The following is a 22,023-nucleotide window of genomic DNA, read 5'->3' as shown; positions in this document are numbered from 1 at the left end:
ACTACGAAGAGAGGAGTCCAGAGAGGTCAATTTCCAAGGAAAACGTGAAGTCGAAACAAAGCAACGAAAAGAGAGATTTTAAACGTGTTAGGACGAACAACTGGGGCGGGTTAAAAACCTGGATGTATAGCTATATAACACTGGAAACTGGGACAAAACAAGTAAAGGAAATGACAAGGGCCAAGATGGCGGCGGTAAGAATTGTAGACTACACTCTAGTTGCCCTACTTCATCGAGGTGCAGCGTCTCAAGCTGACAAAAGCTCAAGGAGGCAGCTGAAGTGGCAGAGATTTCAAAGCGAGAAGTGGGAGAGTCATTGCGTGCCCACCCGCAGAGACATATGGGGAGGAATACAAAAAGTTTTTTTTTGGTGAAGTGTGTTTTTTCTCCCCTCACCCTCCCCCTTTCTCTCTTGGTTTGGCGTGGTATGAACAAAGACAGAGTGCATTTTAATATCATAGGAGTGCTGTGCCTTTGATTCCAAAGAACGAAAACTATCCAATTGCGTCCTCATTGGCTCATCTAGGCAGCGCCTGTCGCTGATTGGATGACGCCGTTAAGCCTTGGAGGGATGGGAGAAAGTATGTCTTGTACACACTGACACACTAACACGGACACAATATGCATTCACGAAAATGCTTAGGCTTTACGTTACAAAGAAAATCAAGCCGTATTTCACATTTTTAATTGTTGATGGGCCAACCAACTGGTACGCATACAGCTTTTTGATCTGTATGGATTGCGAGACTCGAGATTATTATATATTTTTTTTGTGCGTAACTTTTTGTCTCTGATTTATGCATAGCATTACATCCCATTCATGATCTCTTGTTCTCCAGGTTAATCTTTCTAACAGCCCTGACCAAATGGAGTAACTAAATGTAATTTCAAACAGGGGCATCACTCACCTGACTCTCAAGAAGTGACACATAGGGATACAATCTGGTCAGTCAGATCTGCCTCAAGCGTAAAGGGACTAATCCATGGATGAAGGTCAAGGGCCAGCAGACATCAGCGCATCAAGGCTGGGAATCAGCAAATCAACCTGCGAGGAAAGAGAGAGGAGACGTTTATTGCTTTGAAGACCAGAGAACACAAAAAAAGAGCGAATGGATGTCATGCCTCACACTGTGGGTTCACCGCCATGTTGTCTCTATAGGCAAAGGTCTCTTCAGCTTATTAGAGAGTGAGGTAACAGAGAGACTCTGGGTGTAATTAATGTAGTTCTAAACGAGACAGACTGTGATGGACACTTAAAGTTCACAGTTCAGTCAAGGACGACAATTAATGCTAGCTAAGTTCCAAATGCAAGTAAAATTGGATTTGCAGAGCAAATACAAAAAGTGGACTGTAGCATTATTGGAACTGCAATATGCTTGCAAATTGAGTTGGAAGAAAATAATACTTTAGGATGCATTAAATTGATCAAAAGTGACAGAAAGGACATTTTTAATGTTACAAAAGATTTCTACTTTAAATTAATGCTGTTCTTTTAAACTTTCTATTTGTAAAAGAATCATTGGTGGGGAAAGTATCTCGGTTTTAACAAAAAAGAAAAAAAAGAGCTATTTTCAACAACTCTGAAGGATCATGTGGACACTAAAGACTGGAGTAATGGCTGCTGAAAATTCAGCTTTGCCATCACAGAAATAAATTACTTTTTAAATATATTGAAATAGAAAACAGTTATTTTAAACTTTAAAAATATTTAATGTTATTACTATTTTACTGTATTTTTTAAATCAAATAAATGCAGCCTTGTTGAACATAAGAGATTGCTTTCAAAAACATTAAAACATCTTACCAATCTTGCTTTCATTTTACACTTAACTTTATTTAGCTGTTTCTAACCAGCTAGGGTCCAAAAATAAGCTTCAAGTGTAAGTAAAAATCTTTAGAGAATAAATAAAACAGCATTACTCCAGTTTGGCTAGTAACTTTATTTGGAAATGTAGCATTGTGTGGTTTAAGTCAACTCCAACAATGATAGTTATAAGGAACTGCAACACACTAAGTCAAGTTGTGAAAATGATAATATGAACCCTACTGATGCAAGTTACATGAGCAATTCAAACTAAATCTACTAAAGAAAAACTCTGTCTATGTGACTCTGTATCTTCCAACAACTTTTACCTCACTTGAAAATTCACTATAAGAAGTTGATCTAGGATGCTTAGGGTTTTTGTTTTTCTCCAGAACTCATATGTGGAATACGCTTCACATTAAGCCACCAAAATGAAAATATGAGAAACAAAAATAAAAAAATCATGTGTTTTATATTTTTGAGGTAGGTGCAGTGTCAATGAGTAAAGGAGACTACCACATCTGAAACAATGACTTGGACTGTTTATCACTAAAATGCAAGGAATAAACAGCTAAATAAATGTTATAAGGACAAAAATACATGTAATATTTTATTTATGAAAGCTTAAAGGCTGATAAAAAAAGCCAGTAAAATCAACACATTTCTCCCCACCCTAACTACACTCAGCCTTCAAACAAACCTGACAACCTCCTGACTGGACATTTATTCCCAACGAGAGGCAGGACTCAAGCTTTGATACTACCTAGATAACACACTTTTTTGAAGGCCTGATTATCATTCATGGATTCACCTAATCTGGGCCTAATTGAGAGCTATTTGCTGAGTGACACAGTTTTGCATATCCTCGTCTCATTTGCAGGAGTGTGTGTGTGTGTGTATATGACAGAAGGAGAAGAGAGTGAGGGGCATTAGTTCCCTATGGAGACGGGGATCTGGACAATGGGCGGTTGGAAGGTAGCATGAGGTGTTTGGGCGGACCTCCTGGTGAGCTGTAAAGCCCAAACAACTCAGTGTTTCAGGAGATAAGAGAGAGAAAGCCTGTCTCAGCAATCACTATCATCTACTCAAAACTAAAATCATGATACAACACATCATACGAGACCACACTAAACTACTGCATCAGAGCTGCATCAGTGCAAAAATCTACCAAACGTTTACATCTAAAGGTATACATATTACAGATATTTAAAGCGATAAAGCAAGATATGCAGAGATATGTAAAAGAAATACTGTAGTGTAGACATGCATTCTCATTCTCTCTCTCTCTCTCTCTCAAAAAACAAAAAATTATAAAAATAAAAATAAATAAAATCATATAACATCTTAACAGTTGAGAATACCTATGTAGATAAATCATAAAAGTAAAATATTTTTACATTTATTTTTACTTTGCATAGCCTATAATAATAATAATAATAATAACAACAACACTAGTTTAAAATTAACACTAGTTACGAAAGATAGATAGATACTGTAGATAGATAGATAGATAGAGATATAAATTTTTAGTTCATTTAAAATATATTTTAAAAGGTTTATTATAATTTTCAGTTTTCAATTGTAATTTTCAGTTTTCATCATAGCTACATTTTTGTTAATTTAAAAAATATATATTTAAAAAGTTTACAATAATTTTTTATTTCTTTTTCTTTTTTTTGCATTTATTTGAAAGATGCATCTTTTCTAACACTATAATTGTCTTTACTATTGATTTTGGTCAATTGAATGCTTCCCTGCTGAATAAAAGCATTAATTAAAAAACAAACAAACAAAACACTTATTTACATCAAACTTTTTAACAGTAGGGTAAACTTTTCACTTCACTCGCCATTGACCATTTCACCACTCTCTCTGTATGTGGCAAAAAGTTCTTTTCAGACCCTGAGTAAAACCCACGCACTAATAAAAGTTCTGTGTGTGGTTGTCCATGTGTGTATGGGTGTGTGGGAGAAAGCGAGAGAATGTTTACATGCACAAACTCTCAGGAGGCCATGTTTGATTATTCCCTTGGCTGTTGTGAATCTCCTCTACCGAACTCATGTGGGAAATGTAAATCCTCAAAGCAAGAAGCCTCTCGGACTCAAAGTTTTCCAGTCTTTGTGAAGATTACTCCCTGTGAATGCTGCTATAGAAACATGGATCACCTCATAAAAAGACAAATGGAATTGTTTGAGCAATGTGTTGACATGAGAACCTCTAGTTCTATGGAAAATGATGAAGATCGACTGACAGATACAGAGAAAGATCACTTTAAGTTATGCCAAGCAGTGAATTTACAAGACAGCCCCAACGAGAGACTTGGGATATGTGGCTTGCTTCAAACAGATTTATAAACTGTAAAGTATTGATTCATGAAGATGCCATGCTGTTATACAAATTTCATGTGATAATATATACTATTTAGTTAATATACATATTGAAATTGGAATGCTATTAAATTTATTTATTTTTCCTATGAAGCTGATTTAAAAATTGAAGCAATTTTTAATGTCACTTTCAACTTAGTGAACAATTTTCATAATTTCATAAAATGGGGGGAAAAAACACTAAATCAAGGCCAAGGTCATTAATGCTAATTTTACATCATTTTCACATCTGAATGTTAGCAAAACATCACTATTGAGCTTGCAATGAAATAAGTCATAAATGTTTTATAGTTGTAGCAAATAGAGGACAGATTTATTTTCACAATGAAACTATCCATGCTTTTCACAACTGATTACAGCCATAACTCATTATCAATGCTATTTTGTGTACGGTAAAAAATACCACAGCTGCAGTCATGCAAATGTTTTATTGCTACCAATGAGAAATGAGAAAGGCACGTCAATGAGCAAAAATAAGTTCATTGTCTCTGCACTTTTAAGTTCATCTAGCTCTTTCTTGTCTTTGTGAAACTAATCAAGAACAAAAAGCCTGCGTGTTCCTGGGATGAAGAAGCAGAGCGATGGTATGTGATTGATTATAATTGTGTTGACAGTCTCTTCTCATTCCTGGAATTGTTGGAAGATGAGTGCGCAGGATGATCCACAGACGCCTCATTGCTGCTGCAGATGACCTGCACCCTACACATCGCGGCTGACTGGAAGTGCTGTATGCATGCAGTGCTACAATCAATTTGTTCAATTGCAAAATGTGATTTGAGGACTACTTGGTAATTCATTGACTTTAGTGTTTATTCATGTCAAACTTTCCAAAACAAGACTCTATGATAGAAGCAAATGCAGAACAACGAAATGAAACATTTGAATTTGCATATCTGCAACAGAAAAAGAAAAAAAAAAAAATCACAAGAAATATTTTTAATGATATTAAATTATCCTAAATTAGACCCAATATGCATTTGGCATGCTGTACAATATAAAATATTAAAATAATAAAATACAAGATTTTTAAGATATACTATCGTTAAAAAGGTTGGGCTTGGCAAGAGTATTTAATTTAATTTAATTTAATTTAATTTTTTTGTTTGGTGACAAGTATTTACCAAGGCTGCATTTATTTAATAAAAATACATTAATAGGCAGTTCAAAAGAACAGCATTTATTTGAAACAGAAATCTTTTGTAACATTATAAATGTCTTTACTGTCACTTTCGAACAATTAAATGCATCTTACTGAAAAAAAAAATTTAAACTCAAATTAATATTTTATGTCCATTCATTTTTTTCAACACAGCCAAAGACAGAGAACCACACTCAGTGTCTACATGTGAACAATGTGTAAAGCAATCGCTCCTAGTATTACACGCAGACAAGAACCATTACTTTTTGCCTATTCTTTTTTTTCTCCTTTCCTTCCTTTCTCACTATCCTGTCTCGCTTTTCCGGAAGTCAGACTTTTCAGTTCATTAGTAGTCCATAAAAAACAATTTCAATTACAATCATTCTCATTTTTACATGTTTACAGCTTAGACTGGAATTCCCTGCGTCGGCGAAGGGGGATGTTTTATGCATCAAGGCACCGTGCGCGAACACGATCCTCTCAGGGCTGAGGTGGGACTCGCAGGAGGTTAATCATATGAGTTACAGAGCATTAGAAACGAGGAGAGAAAAAATGTCGTGAAATGACAATCTGCTTTTCTCAAGCCAGCGCTGGTGGGAGAAGCGCCGAAAGGCTTGAATTTCCTTTAGGCTTCTACTGTCTGCCTCGTGCACCTGGAAGCAATCAGGAGTAACATTATTACATAGAATAACAAGTACTATTTATACCACCGATCACACTTGCCTTATTTCTCTAATGGTGCCAAGATTCAGTTGCAAATTGCTTGTGTCACTTTCCCCCCTCAACTCCTAAGAAGGTGTTGCTGACCTGTCCAACTGAATAAGAGGCGAGAGGTGGAAAACAGGAGAACAAGAACGATAAAATAAGTGTGTAACTACAAAAAAAACCCTGCACACATGGTGAGTCAAAAAGGCAGCGGATGGAGACTGAACAACTCTAGAATTTCATAGACTGGAGTAAATAAGCTATGACAGCTCATTTGAGATGCCTTTATTTTTAAAACCAATTAAAAGATACATTAAAACCAGAGGTCAAGGACACTGCCATCTCTGTAGTTACAGTGTATTTTTGCAGTGAGGTCTTTGCTACGTAAATGTTTAGCTATATTTCTACTTTAAGGAAACATAATCCAATTTTATGCAATTGACGGTCATTATTTATTTTACAATTTGATTATGAGTGATTTAGTATTTAAAAAAAAAGTACCCTACTTCTATGTTAGCTTTCGAACGTCTCACCTCTCAACACCATCCCCCCTCGCAGTTTCCATTTTCATGGCAAGCTCATAGCGCTTTGAAATGGTCTGTCCTGTCTTCATTCACAAATAAATGAATGCTGATCCAGCACCATAACTCTCAATCCGTCTCCCTTTGGGACGGTCTAGTCCACCAAGGCAAATTAGAGCTCACGTTCTCCCCTGAGAGTGCTTGCCCCATTTTACGACAATCACAACTGTAAAACACGAGCCCTGATTTTCTTTTCAAAGTCTGTAAGGTTTGTATTATGAACACATATAGCATTTTTCAGGCCTTTGCTGTCCGTCGCTGTCAAGAACAATATGTTCTTAAAGCAGGAGCCGAGAGAATCAAAACATTCAATGCCAGACACATCTCCACTCGGTGACTGGACTTCAGACTCGGCACACAAAGCGACTGAAGGAGAGGAAATTTGCTGAAGAGGTTGCACGAAGGATTATGTTGTGATTTTAATTGAAAGGATTGTGAAATCGGCCCTATTCAGCTCATGGCGTCTCACAGCTGGGGCACTGGGATGGAGGCCTACTTTAACGGCACACTGAATAACCACCCTCTCTACCCACAATCCACCTCTGTAGCCTGATCTGGGATGCCAGCGTCATATTGGCTTGTCGTCTGATTTCAGTTAAAGACCCCCTCCCTGGCAACCCATTTGGTAGAGACGAGAGAAAAATAGCACCAGCAATCACTTGGAGGAGCCAACCAATCACGTTATTCGCACTAACATGGGTGCTATTACCCCCCGGTTTTACTATACAGAGAGGCGCATTTGAACAAATGAAAAGATGCAAAAAGAGACATGAAAAAAAAATGTTTATGAGCACAGTAGCTTGATCCTCACAAAGACATAAGGTTAGAGAGACAGAAATAGAGAGCAGCAATAAAGACAAGTAGATGGGTAGAGAAAAACATGGCTGCCATGATATAAAAAAGCTTGTGCGTATAATGCAAACAAAACAGAACTGAGACAGACCTGCATTTCCTGACTGAATGCACAAAGCTCAGTGAAACCCAAACCCTAATTAAAAAGATATATCCCAAATTTGACAACATGCCAAGCAATGAAAACCTTCCCTATTTATTAGAGAAACACAAGCACAAGCGAGTAGCATTGTGTACGTGTTTGCCTGTCACAGTATGATGGCATAGTGAACACTAGATGGGTAGAGAAAAACATGGCTGCCATGATATAAAAAAGCTTGTGCGTATAATGCAAACAAAACAGAACTGAGACAGACCTGCATTTCCTGACTGAATGCACAAAGTTCAGTGAAACCCAAACCCTAATTAAAAAGATATATCCCAAATTTGACAACATGCCAAGCAATGAAAACCTTCCCTATTTATTAGAGAAACACAAGCACAAGCGAGTAGCATTGTGTACGTGTTTGCCTGTCACAGTATGATGGCATAGTGAACACTCTGCCTTCCCTTCTCGTCTCTTCCACCTCACTTCATTTACTTTTGAACTTTTCTTTCTTGTTTTACTATTAATATTATATTACTAGTATGATATTTTCTTTAACTCAGTACTATTGTTTTTAATGTAGTGTTATACAATTGCATATTAAGTATTTTTATACAAGTAGTCTTATTATGCAAGTCTTCTATTATTTGTCATGCCAGTGAAGTACAATAAAAAACAAGAGAGAAAGAGAGAGAAATGTATGCTGTGAAAATGTGAAAGCAGTAATGCAGTAAAGGGAAAAATTCAGAGGTGAGGGAGAAGAGGCGAACAATAAAAAATGATTTTCATTCTTTATGATAAAGGACAATGGAGAGGCGCTCATCAATTTCTTGGCATCTTCTGTCCTTGCACTAAGAAGGATTTGTGTGTATGTGTGTACATGAATACTTGCATAAAAATGTGTGTGTGTGTGTGTTCATATTAAAAAGTAAAAATATGCTTCTACTTTTTATACAATTGTAAAGAGTTGAATCATTTATTTATTATTTGCATTTGTTTAACTGCAAATGCAAAAACTTTTATTTTAGTGGTATGGATAGTCTTTAGTCATTTTAAAAAGGGTTAGAAAATGTTGGAAGAAAATGTTAGAAGCCTATGAGATGCCCTCTTTTAGACAGCTAAGTAAACACAAGTGTGTGTGTGAGAGAGAGCAAGGGAGAAAGGGGAAGAGACAGAGACAGAGACATGCATCTGATGGGCCTGAAATCTGCCACAGGCATGACTGTCTTCTTGTTCAGATGGCCAATTATCACAAATGAGGCAACAATTAAATAATTAGCTAAAGCCCGATGTAACAGGCTCTAGTCACAATTAAGACAAAAGATGAGACACAAAGCATGTGTAATTAAAATAATTCGGTGGAAACACTGAAATATATAAAAGCAATGCTTCACTAATCGTAGAGAATAATATTGTAATATAATACACCTATTAGAACAACATTATTCATGTTTATTTATTACTTGATGTCATAGTTTTTTTTTTACACCAAATGAGCAAATAAACAATCTTCATTGCTTTTAGTTTTTAATGTGACTAAATGTAAATGTATATAGTGCTGGGAAGTAACTGATTACATTTAATCTGGATTATGTAATCAGATTCCAAAACGAAGTATTTGTAATTAGATTATATTACATTTTATAATCAGACAAAGTTACTTTTTATTGATTACATTATTACAAAATATTCACACAATAGCAATAAATTATTCTGAATGTATTGATTATCCTTAATTCTCCTTTTTCATATGTTAAATATTCCTTTCTAAAATAGCCTACCACGTATGTACATTCAGAAAGTCTTCAAGTTTTGACATTCACAGAAAGACCAGGTAATAGTTAGGTGTCTCACACAGAAAACTGAGAAGTCACACAGCATTTGAACACTGATTAACAAAAATAATTTTCTTAGCTTTTTAATTTTCTTATTTTGAACACTGTTATTTTACAATTATTTCTTGTAATTTGACATCTTCACGATTTAATTAGTTATTTGCTTTTCATTAAACTCACAAACCCCCTGAAGTTCCTTCACAAATTACAAATTGGGAAACCTTGAAGTAATGCAATGTTTAATGCACTTCATGTTGTTAATAACAATGAATGGAATATATTTTCTTTCTCCTTGTATTGTATATCAAAAAGATGTTCTTATTTAAATTAATGTGATAAACGAGTTAGGTCAAAAGTGATCTAAAAGTAATCAAAAAGTAGTCTGATTATATTACTTAAAATGAGTAATGCAATGGATTATGTTACTAACTACAATTTTTGTCATGTGATTTGGAATCAGTAACGGACTACAATTTGTAAGTAATCTATCCAGCACTGTATACACACATACAGTATATTTAATTTTGATTTCAATTGAGATTGTCCCTAATTAGAATAGAAATGGCTAAAGCAACCAAATAAAACTGGTATAAATAGACAGGAACAGAAAACAAAAAAAGGAGGAGAATAAGAAAAAAGTAGCTATATTCTTCAAACTGTGCAGGGAATATCTTCATACCAGAGCAACAAGGTAAGTGGAGCTTTTAGATGTAAAAGCAGCATGCGTGTGAGTGTGTGTCTGTGTGCGACACAGAAACAGCATCTTGCTGCAAAACAAAACAAATCTCCTTGGCTCAAGGATTTCGCACCTAGGTGTAAATTGGAGCCTGTTTCCGCCAAGAGTAAACAGGTCTTTTCGTGTCGGGACCTGAGCACCATGCAAATCTAAATTCCATCTGTGATTGTACAACTCAAAGCCCACTGCGTAATGTGCGGGAGATTTACAACAAGCATATATTTGAAACACAGAATGTAAACAGCAGATCATATCTTGTCTAAAGACTCTTAGTGCCCCAGTATCTGTTCTCCAAAAGAAAGCGGGAAGGAGAGAAACCAAAAGCGCGAGACAGGAGGGGGTGGGGCGGAGGGCACCGTGGACTCCTGCTGTGGAGAGCCAACTGTGCCCTCTAATGGCTGCATATCAGCTGAGCAGAGATGGAAACATAATGTATATTTCAGCGAGTTGACTTCCAAGCTGTTCTTTCAGATGTTATCTTGCTATAGCATTGGCACCAAGACCTGTTTTGACTGTCAAAGCATTAAAAGCGCATGTCAAAAATAGTTGAGAATGGAAAATGCAGCTGGTTTAAAATCTACCATTGTAAATACATGAAGATAGCATGTTGCTGACAGGTTTTAAGAGAAGTCAATCAATATGAGACTACGTCGCGACGTGTCTGAATGTGCTCCAAGACGTAGATGTTCACTAGCTCAGAAGTGGTCTTGTGTATTATCGTGTATATCAGCACGGAGATTTGTAATTAAAACAGATCAATATAAATTATGAAGAAGCTAAACTTTTGACCTGTATTAGACGGATTAATAAAACTTAGTCACTCTTACCCTTGTGAAATCCCCTTTAACTTCCATGATAACTGCACCTTCTCGTTGACGAACGCAACATTATGAGCTGTCGTGTTTTTAAAAAAAAAGACTTTTGATAGATTAGTGACGAAAAATCCCATAAGTATGAACATTAAAGTTAAAGGTGATCTCTGCTCAGCTGAGAACAGCTGTTATGTGAGGTGTACTGCAGATGGGTCGATAGGATTGAGAGAGAAGCGTCAGAAGGGGTCAGCGCCATTGTGCACATGTCAAAAGGAGGGGGCCATCGCACCGAAGACACCCATCTTGCTGGGCTCTTGTTTGGGCCGCCCATCCACGGCTAAAGATGTTTAGATTGGCTAGGCGGGAGGGGGGATATTAGCTTTGGTTTTCACCCCACCTAAGGTGAGGAAACAAGGGAAGCACAGCATTAACCAAACACACCCAAGCGCTGGGCAGGAGAACCGCAGTGGCTGAGAGCAAGACAGTGGAGCTCCAGCAGAAAAGCAGAGAAAAGATTCTGTGCCAGGGGTGGAGGAACGGAGACATGCGGGCGGACAGGGGGAGGGCTCACAAAGGAGCGGCGCAGGGATGAAGACAGCCTTGAAGACACCTGAGAGACAGCGGCAGAGTGGAAAGCCACGGCTAATGTGTCAAAAGCAGCAAATGTGCTCTGACACGGGTCAATCCCTCCCCTGCCTCCATAGGTCAGAACCCCGTCACCCTGGCAACAACTCAGACTATGTATCTATGGCAGCGAGTAAAATTATTCACACAGATAGATTTCAGCACTCCTCACTAACTTAATTAAGCATTCAGACCTGCAAAATAAATAGATATGTTTGCAATTAAAAAAATAAGCATACACTGTACTTAACTGTGCAATAAGAACAAACTATACACTCATTTTATTTCCACATTTTTTCTTTGTCACTTTGTCTTGAGGACAGTCCCAAGAGAACCACACTAGTAGTGACTACACCTTGAAGTATATTTAATAAAAAATATAATACTGATTTAAAAAAAAAAAATCAAATAATGTATCTATATGTAATTAACATTAATTATTTTAGAAAGTAATGTAAAAAATAAAGAAATAAATACTTTAAAAAAATTTATCAATTGTGATATATACATAATTGTTTTTTTTCCCTTAAAGATAAAATGTTACTTTCAAGGATATTATCTGTGCCCTTTTCATTCTAAATGAAACCCCATCCTGAAACGGTCCATTTCTCCCCTTAGAGAAATGCGCCGTAACACAAGCTAAAACAGGAACAATCTCACTGCTCCAACACACACACACACACACCTCTAAGTGCATAAAAGGACGCGCACATGCACACACATTGAGGACATCATCTTTCACAGGCTGCAGTTAGTATAATATTCTACCTTTCAAATTTATCTTCAGGTTTGGTTCAGACTCAGATGAGCAAATTGTTTTAATGACAACTGAAATTAAATAACTTCAATAAAAATGTAAGGTCACATGAAATAATGAGACTTTTTCTATTCTGCTTGATGAAACATAACCCTAACCCTGTTATTAAAATCAAACATATAACATCTAGGATCTGCATACAGATATTAAACAACTCTAGGAATGCTTTAAGAATTAAAATGACTTGTTTTATTATTATATTTTATCCCTTAATATGTAGTTCTACAGACACATTCTTACAAAATAAATTCAAGTTTTGAAAACAACATAGAATGTCTTCTATGCAAATGGAAAAAAAAATTATTTGGATGCATTCTTGGTGAAATGGCATGTTAATTGCTTTATTTTATACTTTCAAAAATGTAAACCTTGTTGTTATATAAATATGTATTTATATTACAAATTTATTTCAGATCATTTGAAACATTCCTAAAAAAAATTAAAAAAAAAAAATTATATAAATAATAAAGTGCATTGTAAAATGAAAAGGTAAATGGTAAGATAAGGAAAACTATATGGAAAAAAACCTGTGGCATGCTTTTAATTATTACAGAAAATTGTTTTAAACCATCCAGTTTATAAAAATACAAATAAATAAACATAGACAGCTGTACTTACAATAGAAGCGCATGGGCTAAACAGAAACCAATTCAGTAGAAATGGACGGCATGCCACAGTTGCTGTGCATGGAGCTTTATTTGTATTTAACTTGCATTCATATTCATTCATTTTTGGTCACGATCAAATTATAAAACAAACAATAGAAAAGTGTATTACATTTGTATTGTTGTTTCATAATTTTATTATGATCTATTGCATGTTCACTTGCATACGCTAAACAGATTCATTAAATGTTAAATAAATGTTATTTTTTTGTAAAATGTAAATACCAAAATGCCAGAAATGAATTAGTGGTATTTCAGTTAGAGGGAAATCATGAATAGCTCTCCTGGCTTAATAACTAAATAAATGAAGTTAGTCTAAAAAGTTAGGAGGAAAAAAACAAACAAACAATAATAATAATAATAATATCCGACTAACAAAGTGGACTTTGTAATTCAAATGGTTTGAATGTTTTCTCATTTTAACTTTCTATGAAAAGGAAATAAATAACACTACAAGTAAAGCACTTTTCAGGGAAAATTCTGTGTTTAAGTATCTTTGAGTATCCCAGGAACAGAGAAGACCAATTCATTATAAACATATTTGCATTTCTCTACATCATGTGAACAGCATAGCAACTCTGAAGTATGACTAATTAGTTTATCTAAGCAATACGGTGCTAAGATGCACATGGGGTGGCTCCTAACCCCATGGAGTATGGAGCTGAAATATCAATAAAGAAACATATACAGCCATTACTGGGGCACTGCAACAATTTGTTCTGTTTAGTTACATATTTTTTTTATATATTTATCATTGATTATGAGTTTGGTCACTGAAGATTTTTAAATAGAATTTAGGTAGTTACTTCAAATATTGAAATGTTTTGGTTTAGTTGGCTCATTTGAAATAACACATTATAATAATAAACAAAGAATAAGCTTTATTTGTATTTAACTTGCATTCATATTCATTCATTTTTGGTCACGATCAAATTATAAAACAAACAATAGAAAAGTGTATTACATTTGTATTGTTGTTTCATAATTTTATTATGATCTATTGCATTTTCACTTGCGTACGCTAAACAGATTCATTAAATGTTAAATAAATGTTATTTTTTTGTAAAATGTAAATACCAAAATGCCAGAAATGAATTAGTGGTATTTCAGTTAGAGGGAAATTTGTTTATCTAAGCAATACGGTGCTAAGATACACATGGGGTGGCTCCTAACCCCATGGAGTATGGAGCTGAAATATCAATAAAGAAACATATACAGCCATTACTGGGGCACTGCAACAATTTGTTCTGTTTAGTTACATATTTTTTTTATATATTTATCATTGATTATGAGTGTATGTGAAATTATACAAATATGTATACATTTGGTCACTGAAGATTTTTAAATAGAATTTAGGTAGTTACTTCAAATATTGAAATGTTTTGGTTTAGTTGGCTCATTTGAAATAACACATTATAATAATAAACAAAGAATAAATTGTATATAAATGACAAATATTACAAACTTATATATAAATGATAAATGATAAATAATAAACACTGAATTTATCATGGATTAACTATATCTAACTATACTTATAAACTAAATAATGAAAATAAAAAATACATCACAAATTATTATTATTATTAAATAAGTCTGAACCATCATTGTAATACTTTTTTCTCTGTCTCCAAACACTGGGACAAATGGTCATAAATCAGCATTTATTTTCCAAAAGAGCTCAAAACTGATGATGATATCAGCGCCTCATCAATATTGATGTGTGTATATAGTACACTGCAGAGATGGAGGGCTACCGTAATGAGCTCCATTACGAGTTAAGGGAGGAGCAGGAGAGTTGTGGTACAGAACAGAGGCGCCACAGTTCTGTGCACTTTAGAAGGTACGGCCATGATCCAAAAAACAGCTTCAGCCCCATCGAGGACTAATGACTGAACAGAGAAATGAAACAGCAAAGGGTGTGGGCTGAAACACAAAGGACCGGAGTGCTGTTTGTAAACTGTAAACAGAACCAGAATACTGGCTTCCTCAAGCATTGTCACATTACCTTGAGGTGACTTCTGAGGCAAAACTTAATGCAAAGGCCCACTCGGGCCCTGAGAGCTACTTCAAAGGCAAAGCCATAGCCCTCTTCCCGATGTGGTGTGGCTAACACTCTGTGCCCTGACCTGATCTGAGCTGAGCTGGCAGACAGCTGGGCCACATGGAGCCCCTCTCCGGCGCTTGGAGAACCAGTGCATCTGCCGCTGAGCCGAGCACGGGTTTCTACTGTATATTTAGAATTGACAGATTGCTGTGTATATTTCCCTGAGTTTTCTCTCTGACTTCCACAACCTTTTCTCCTCTCTGTCACTCTTTGCAGGTACAGTAATGAGGCCTGCAGAGAGAGATAGAGAGATAGATAGAGAGAGCTAGAGAGTGGGACTTCTCAGGAGAGAAGCGAGAAGTTGCAGAGAGGATGTTTGCATGCTGGTGTATGTGTGTACTCGTTATGGAATGCTGGATGTCATCCCACGTTGCGACTAAAGAGACGGGTTTCAACGGAAGACGCATTAAGAAAAAGTAGTAAACTTCGAGTCTGAATGCCCATCTCCAGGTCCAGCTCGGAAACTGGATAGCAAACTGGATTGCCGTGGACTGTACTGTACATCAGCTACAGGCTTAGAGTAAGTTTAGTGATAGAATATTAATAAAAAATTAAAACAATATGTGACCCTGTCTGTGAAATCCAGACTAAAGTCTCAAAATCTAATTATGAGATAGCAAGCATCAAAGTTTGATTTCAACCATTAATTTCACCATGATTTCAATCTTTGACATGGCTTTACTCAGTCAATATTAAAGATATAAAGGTTATATTTTCACAGAATGTTCTACATCTTTATGAAGGATTATTTTATGTAGAAAACAGCAAATCACAAAAAAATGACTTTAGCTGGGTTTTCACAGGCAGGTTCACATATTTAATCTTTTAAAGCCACTCAACGCATATTTTTTCCCATCTTATTTTCTTAAAAAGCATTTTATGTAAGTGTGTGTGGTTCTTTTTTTTCAATATCCCTGTTTATGTAAACATATGGAAAACAAGTTCGGACAACAATTTCTTCTGATTGTTACACAAAAATGTAATGTTTTATATTCATTCTGGTATATTGTTGGAAATAAATGTAGTAAATAATATATTTAACACTGTCAAGGTTGAGTCTTCTCTGCATTGTTATTTTATTGAAGTAAATGTTACCATGCAAAGCTATACAGCAACGGCTTAGGATACAGTGAGTGATTAAAAGATCATATGAGTACAAGGATTTTTTCCTTCTTTTTAAAATTTTTTTTTTTTTGTGTGTGTTCATTGATCCCAAAAGGGATAAATATCTTCATGTGCTTTGCCATTTCATTGTGTTGGCAGTTGGAGGCCATTTTGTGTGGGCACTGGAGAAGATGACAGTCGCTGCATATAGACCAGATGCCTGCCACTGACAGAAACTTCATCAGGCTAACACACTCTCTGAATAGACGGAGAAAGAGAAAGGCTGGAAGACCAAAAAAAAATATATAAAAAAAGACCCTGAGATGAGCGCACACATACACAGAAGTTTTACTTGTACACAGATCTGCTCCATCTCACTCAAAGAAAAAAGCCCGGCTGCATGAGGACCTCTGCCATTTACCTCTCACAGTCATGGTGGTGACCTGACTGTAACCCTTCTGACCATCATTTCCAGCTCTTACACCCACAATTTCAGCGGTATTTACGAACAGTGCTCTATAAACCGACCAAACCTTCTGCCAGGCCACCAATTAAGGCTAGTGTGTTGTCAAGTAAAGAGCACTATGGATGATCATCAGGCCATGACTGATCTCACCATACCTTCTTCTGACTTACCTCTACAAAGAGGTCAGGCACAACAAAAATCAAATACAACAATAAAAAAGGGAACACACTCTCTGAATAGACGGAGAAAGAGAAAGGCTGGAAGACCAAAAAAATATATATAAAAAAAGACCCTGAGATGAGCGCACACATACACAGAAGTTTTACTTGTACACAGATCTGCTCCATCTCACTCAAAGAAAAAAGCCCGGCTGCATGAGGACCTCTGCCATTTACCTCTCACAGTCATGGTGGTGACCTGACTGTAACCCTTCTGACCATCATTTCCAGCTCTTACACCCACAATTTCAGCGGTATTTACGAACAGTGCTCTATAAACCAACCAAACCTTCTGCCAGGCCACCAATTAAGGCTAGTGTGTTGTCAAGTAAAGAGCACTATGGATGATCATCAGGCCATGACTGATTTCACCATACCTTCTTCTGACTTACCTCTACAAAGAGGTCAGGCACAACAAAAATCAAATACAACAATAAAAAAGGGACACACACACACACAAAATACTGGATTGCTGCATCCTCTATTATGTGGAAGTATTTTACTATTAAAAAGTAATTATTATTACCAGGGTTTCTGCAGGATTTTTAAGCTCAAATGTAAGATTTAAGACCTTTTTTAAGACCTGCACAAATAAAATTAATACCATATGAGCGGGGTATGGCAATGTCTATAGCAGTGTTTCCCAACCGGGGTGCCATCTGTCGAGAGCAGGGGTGCCCTGTAAAAAATATTTTTTAAATATTATCTCGTGCTACTGCACCAAAATTACCCCACTGTAAAATTAAAAAAACACTGAGTGAGCAAAAATTTGTGAGATAGCTAGTTATAATGGTAATTAAATAATGTGTACATACGTATAAAAGCCTACATTAAAATCTGTCATATAAATTGGTCTCTTCATTAGAAATTAGCCTACTGATTGCCACCATTGATGGACACATTTTTTTATAATATTAAAAATATCTGTATGACATTATATTCTGCAGTTCTTCCCTGTTGTACCAAATATCTATATTTTTCAAATGATCATATCGAAGTTAGAATTTCAAATATTGTGACAAAATTAATTTTGTAGGGTGCCACAAGTTTGTTAAAATTTCCAAAGGGTGCCACGACTAAAAAAAGGTTGGAAAACACTTGTCTATAGTACCATATTAAACTGTATAAATTAATGTAAAATGCATCATTTAAAGTTCAGATACAAGTTTCCACAAAAACATAGTTTTATAAAATTATAAACTTTACATTTCAGCCTTTAAACAATTGTTAAGAAAATGGATGAGTCAAAAGTATTATTATATTAATTTAAACAATTATTATCAATACATTATTGTATCAATTAAATAACAAATTAGGGGTGTGCGATACTGACAAAAAATTATTTCAAATTTTCTAGAATTTTATTGATAACGATAATTCGACGATATTTAGCTGAATGTGTTATTGTGCTGATATCTTAAGGACTACCATGGACAGCTGACTCCTGAATTTTTTTATTTTCTTCATATTCTGTGTGGTCAGTTCACAGCAGTGATATAAATGAAGAATTTCCAACAAGTTCTATGGGTATTTTTACCTTTAAGCCATTTTTTCTAAAAGTGTGTACCATCTTTTGAGTAAAATTCGTGCATTTGGGTTGTTACCAAGCAAATTAAATCAGTATCAACTAAATTTATATTTGCAATACAGAGGAAACACAGAAGCTGCCTTAGAAGTGTAATTTAGATGCATTTACACAATGTTTAATGCAGCTCTGAGGGACATTAAATACTTTAACCTGCAGTTGCAAATACATAAATAATGTTTTTATATTTTAAACATAAAACATTGAAAACTGATGTTTGAAATTATAAAAAAATGAAAAGTTACCTTAAATGGTTAGTTCCCCCCAAAATTTTAATTCTGTCATTATTTCTCACCCTAATGTCGTTTCAAACCCGTAAGACCTTCGTTCATCTTCGGAACCCAAATTAAGATATTTTTGATGGAATCTGAGAGCTGTCTGACCCTGCATAGACAGCAACGCAACTAAAATGAAAAGTCCAGAAATGTAGCAAGGAGATCTGTAAAATAATCCATGTGACATCAGGGGATCATCCGCAATTATACGAAGCTACGAGAATACTTTTTGTGCGCAAAAGAAAGAAAAAAAAACGACTTTATTCAACAATTCATCTCCTCCGCATCACCCTGGTGCCATTTTGCTGAATATCCGCTGGACGTAAACGTTCGTATGCTGTTCTGTGTAAGCTGCATCACATGGATACGCTGTTTCCGTTCAGATCAAATCACAACAACATAGGAAACAGATCCGGCATGACGGCATGAAAGAACGCACGCTCACTAGTCTAACCTACTAGACTTCATCACGTCTAATGTATGCTGGATCTCTGTAGGTGTGTTTTGTGTTTGCTTTTCGCAATATACTCATAAAATCAAATCGCACATCGTTAAAACAACAAATTAAGATATTATCACAGACCATACATATCGCACACCCCTATGTTTAGAATTTTATAATGCATTGTCTTCTTATCGATCCACCAGTTCACATTCAAAGCTCTGCATGTTTGCAGGGTAAAAACATGGGTCGATTTTCACATTGGTCTGAACTCTGAACAAAACGTCTCAGGTTACGTATGTAACCATGGTTCCCTGAGTAGGGAACGAGACACTGCGTCCTCTAGGGGTCGCTATGGGGAACGCCTCGCCGTGACCTGTGTCTAAAGCATACATTGAAAAAACACCAACAACACGTTGGCCGGGGACAGACCATGACATCACTACCGGTGCGACTATAGTATAAATAGGCGCCGGGAGAACACATCATCCACTTCTTCGTCTGAAGCTTGCGTCCGAAGCATGGCAGGAAACCTAGAGGATGCAGTGTCTCATTCCCTACTCAGGGAACCATGGTTACATACGTAACCCGAGACGTTCCCTTTCAAGGGAACTTTGAACTGCATCCTCTAGGGGTCGCTATGGGGAATGGTATACCCATGCCACCATGCTGAGGGGAGTGCATGCCAGAAAACCATGGCGAGCACTAAGTAACAACTTTACCATAGCCATGGGAGTTGCCCTTGGGACTTTAAGACGGCTGTCAGTGACATTATCCCCTACAGCCAAAGGCCTAGGCTCCATATCCCAAAAACTTACCTCTTAGGGCCAGAACTCCTGGGCCTGGGGTAGAGCTCAAAGCTTGGAACCAGGAATAGATTGCTTTAAGGGAATACGACCAAGAGCCTAGAATCATACTAAGTCTTGGCCTGTCACACAGGGGCTACCCCTTGCTCTGCATATGCTGAAGGAACTGTCTCAACAGACCCCTAGTAGCAACACCCTGTTAAAAGTGGGTATCCGGGAGATACATAGGTGGAGTGGTGCCCAAGGTGGAACCAGGGCTTAACCAGCTCAAAAAAAGGGCACGAAGCTGCCTCGCAAAGCCCTCACCATACATGATTTTAGAAAGAACGCAAAGTACTAGCGTGCGAACTTACCACAGTGTGGATTTTAGAAAGTGTACAAAGACTTCACGTGCACACTTACCATAATATGGATTTAAAAATACCGCTCTAAGGGGCCCTCGTGGCACTCTGAATGAGCAGCCCATAGATGGAAATGGTGCATCCCAAAAACACTATGTTTGAGAAGTCATCAACTCGATCTAAGGTATAATGCTGGAGTGGCTAGCAGTAAATCTCTAGCTGAGGGACCAAACACCCAGCTCTCAATCGAGAGGGGGCTCGACCTACAGCATGTTCCAATGCTGGAACAGCTAGCAGTAATTTACTTAGCTGAGGGAGCAACACACCCAGTTCTCAATCGAGAGCGGGGCTGGACCTACAGCATGCTCCAATGCTGGAACGGCTAGCAGTAAGTTACCTATTTGAGGGAGCACAACACACAGCTCTCAACGAGAGGGGGCTCGACCTACAGCACGATCGTTAGAAATCAGAAGGGTTAGCGTACTGCAAGCTAGCCAAAAAACTCAGCGCATCAGAGAGGCGGAGGAAGGGCCTAGTTTGCCTGATGCTGCTGGTTCCAGGTGCCCTGGAAAAACAGAGAACTCAACTCTCACGTGAGAGGAGAACTCCGAATTCAGAAAGGAGTAGCGTGCTCATAGGCAACCCTTTGATAAAGGGCAGCACTGCTAAACACTACCACGAGAACAGCCCACGGAGTGAGGAATCCAACTCCTCAGCAAGGGAGAGAATTTGAATGCTCGAAAGAAAGCACCATGCTCACAATAACCCTCAATGGTGAGGGGAGTGATGCTTCAAAAGTATGCCAACAGAGACACACTGGTTGAGTGACGCCCAAGGTACCAGGGGTCTAAGCCAACTCAGAGAAAGGGAACGAGGCTAATAACACGTAACCCTTACCATACAGGATTTCAGAAAGTGCGCAGAGTCTAGCGTGCACACTTACCCCCATGTGGATTTCAGAAAGTGCTCAAAACTTAGTGGGTTCACTTACCATAGCATGGATTTAAGAGCTTCCCAAGCATCTGTTCACTGAGCCAAACGGGAGAGGCAAGCTCAAATACAACCCTCTAAAGGCGAGGGGAGCACTGCCTGAGACAGCATTACACAAGAAGGTTCTCGCAAATGCCACCTATACTTCCCGCTCGATGCCTCAGCAAGAGGGGATATCCTCTTGAAGCATCACCCCCCTCACCATTGAGGGTTATTGTGAGTATGATGTTTCTTTCAAGCGTTAATCCTCTCTGAGGAGTTGGATTCCTCGCTCCATGGGCTGTCCTCGTGGTAGTATTTAGCAATGCTCCCCTTTTATCAAAGGGTTACCTGGAATGAGCAATGTTATTCCTCTGAATTCGGAGTTCTCCTCTCACTTGAGAAGTTTGAGTTCTCTGTTTCTCCAGAGCGCCTGGATCCAGCAGCATCAGGTGAATTAGGCCTTTCCTCTGCCTACCTGATGCGCTGAGTGTTTGGCTAGCTTGCAGTATGCTTACCCCTCTGATTTTACAATCATGCTGCAGGTCGAGCCCCCTCTCGTTGAGAGCTGGGTTTGTGCTCCCACAGCCAAGGTAAACTACTGCTAGCGTTCCAGCATTGGAACATGCTGTAGGTCGAGCCCCCTTCTCGACTGAGAATTAGGTGTGT

Source organism: Sinocyclocheilus grahami, unplaced genomic scaffold (genome assembly GCF_001515645.1).
Source record: "Sinocyclocheilus grahami isolate Dianchi unplaced genomic scaffold, SAMN03320097.WGS_v1.1 scaffold17.1, whole genome shotgun sequence".
In the NCBI taxonomy this organism is placed as follows: domain Eukaryota; kingdom Metazoa; phylum Chordata; class Actinopteri; order Cypriniformes; family Cyprinidae; genus Sinocyclocheilus; species Sinocyclocheilus grahami.
The sequence above is the reverse complement of the archived record's forward strand: the minus strand, read 5'-3'. Positions refer to the sequence as shown.